Source organism: Theropithecus gelada, chromosome 11 (assembly GCF_003255815.1).
Source record: "Theropithecus gelada isolate Dixy chromosome 11, Tgel_1.0, whole genome shotgun sequence".
Lineage (NCBI taxonomy): Eukaryota > Metazoa > Chordata > Mammalia > Primates > Cercopithecidae > Theropithecus > Theropithecus gelada.
In genome coordinates, this window is record NC_037679.1 from 93,551,460 (window position 1) to 93,553,880 (window position 2,421).

At 62.7% G+C, this 2,421-nt stretch overlaps 1 pseudogene; it reads left to right on the forward strand.

Moving 5' to 3' along the window:
- Window positions 1-424: 424 nt before the first annotated feature.
- LOC112635433 lies at window positions 425-1,236 on the forward strand (annotated as a pseudogene).
- The last annotated feature ends 1,185 nt before the right edge of the window (window positions 1,237-2,421 follow it).

Below are 2,421 nucleotides of genomic sequence, written 5' to 3' on the forward strand. Positions count from 1 at the left end.
ACTAATGGAAGAAATCAAGAAGCGCCAGTCAGAAGGGCCCTGTTCCCTGCAATCAGAGCCCCGCCCAGGGCCAGAGCAGGAAGCACCGCGGTGGGACTCGCGGTGACAGCCCATTGCCCCCCGGGTCCTGCCGACCAGGACAGAGGGCAGTGCGGTCTGTGTGGCCTCTGCGCGACAGCTCCGGGCCCGCGCCTCTTGCTTCCTCCCACCGGGCAAGTGAGAGGATAAACCATGGGGCGGGGGCAGTGCGCCCCCACCAACCGCGCCCCCCGCGCACGGACCCCCACTACACGCGCGTCCCAGGCGGAGTCGACCCAGACGAGCCACGGGGCGGCGCACAGCACCACTAGCAGGGCGGCCAGGACCCACGCGCGCAGGTCCACGCAGCCACCTATATAGGTGACAAAACACTCAAGAAGCTGTCATGCGGGGCCGGGAAAGAGCCCCCACAGAGTCACGGACTCCCTCGTCCGAAGGTCCACGAAGTCCCCTCGGTGAGTCTGGCGAAGCAGTCTCGCTGCCAGGGAGGGCGGGGAGGGCGGCGGAGTCTCCTACTCGCCGTGACCCGGACCCCGCCCCACGAGTGGGTCCTCGCAGGGCCCCCTCTGCCGCAGGCGGGGACCAGCCACGCCGCGGGGGACTGGGCAGAAGCCAGCGCCCGGGTCCATGCAGTCCCCTCCGCGGCAGACGCGGGGAGACGGGGAGCAGTAGGGACCGGCCCCCACCCGCAGGGCGACCAGGACCCCCGCGCGGGCCCACGCGGTATCGCAGCAGGCGCGAAGCCCCCGGTGCCACCCGAGGCCGAGACAAAGTCCAGGCGCAAGGACCCCAGATCCCGACCTCGGACCCTGCGGAGCCCAGCTCGGAGCCGCCATGCCCGGGGCAGAGACCCCCGCCCGGTCCGGAGACCCGGTCGCCCATGGCGCCGTCTCACCTCAGACCGCCGCCGCGCCTGGGCCGACTGGAGCACAGCTGAGCAGCCAACAGAGCCGCGGCAGCCTCAACAATGGAGCCCGGGGGCGGGGCCGCTGCGGCCGCTTCAGCCCGTGTTCCCGGCTGAGGATCCGGCTTGGATCAAGGAGCTGCAGCTGGGGCGGGGCTGCGGCCGGGAAACACACTTTGCAGGTGCACACGGCCCCACCCGCCTCCCGCCGCCCCGCCCCCAGCGGAGCCGGGCGCCCAGGGCCCGCCCCCCGGCCAATGGGGAGCGAGCTGCGCGGAGAGGGCGGGGCCTAGGGGAACAAAGGGAGGTTGGGCGGGGCGGCGCTGGGACTGGGCGTGTGGGGTCCTGCGGGAGGACCAAACCCAAGAGCTGGCCGGATCCTGGGCTCCTAGAAGACCCAGCTCAACGTCCACCTGGAGTCTGCTCTACAGGACGCGCTCATCTCAAGCCCAGAACTCAGGCTTTTAGGGCAGAGAGCGAGAGACAGGCTTCCTTTACAAAAAGGGAAACTGAGGTCTAAGGAATAGGATTGCCTGCTGCCCGAAGTCACGTAGTCTCATTCACTCGTTCACCTTGTCATTCAGCAAACATTTGGAAGCACGGATGGTGGGTGTTAGGAGTAAAGTAGGGCCGGGCGCGGTGGCTGGCGCCTGTAATCCCAGCACTTTGTGGGGCCAGGCAGGTCGATTACTTGAGGCCAGGAGTTCGAAACCAGCCTGGCCAACAAGATGAAATCCCATCTCTGCTAAAAATACAAAAACTTAGACGATCGTGGTGGCGCGTACCTGTGGTTCCAGCTACTGGGAAGGCTGAGGCAGGAGAATCATTTGAACCCGGGAGGTGGAGGTTGCAGTGAGCTGAGATGGTGCCACTGCATGTGCTCCAGCCTGGGCAACGGAATGAGACTCTGTCTCCAAAAAAAAAATTAATAGATGGGAAGTAGAAGCGAACTTAGGCCTTCCCTGAAGGAGTTCGGCCAAGGAGTACCTGAAATGTCTCTGCATCTCTTTAAGGTCTGATAAAGGAACCAGGAACGAGCACTAATTACTTCCATTTCCTGCCTCATAGCTTTCATGTGTTTGCTGTTCCCCGCCTTAAATGCTAAGTACCAATGGTATTTATTTATTTATAGAAATGGGGTCTCCCTATGTTGCCCAGGCTGGTCTCAAACTCCTGGCCTCAAGCTATCCTCTCGTCTCAGCCTCCCAAAGTGTTGGGATTGCAGGCATGAACCACTGTCCCCAGCCCTGATCGTCTTTAAAACGTCTTTCCTCATCTTATTTGAGCTTCCTGCTTCATGTGACCCCACACCCTTGGTTTTCCTGTACTTCCATAGCTGCTCCTTGGTGGGTCCCAGGGACCCACCCCCTTCTCTGCCCAACTTGTATATGTCTGGACTCAGGCCAAATGCCCTTCCATTTGCAGTGGGCACTGCCACAGGAAATCTCATGCCCTTCCGGGCTTCACAAACCATCCAC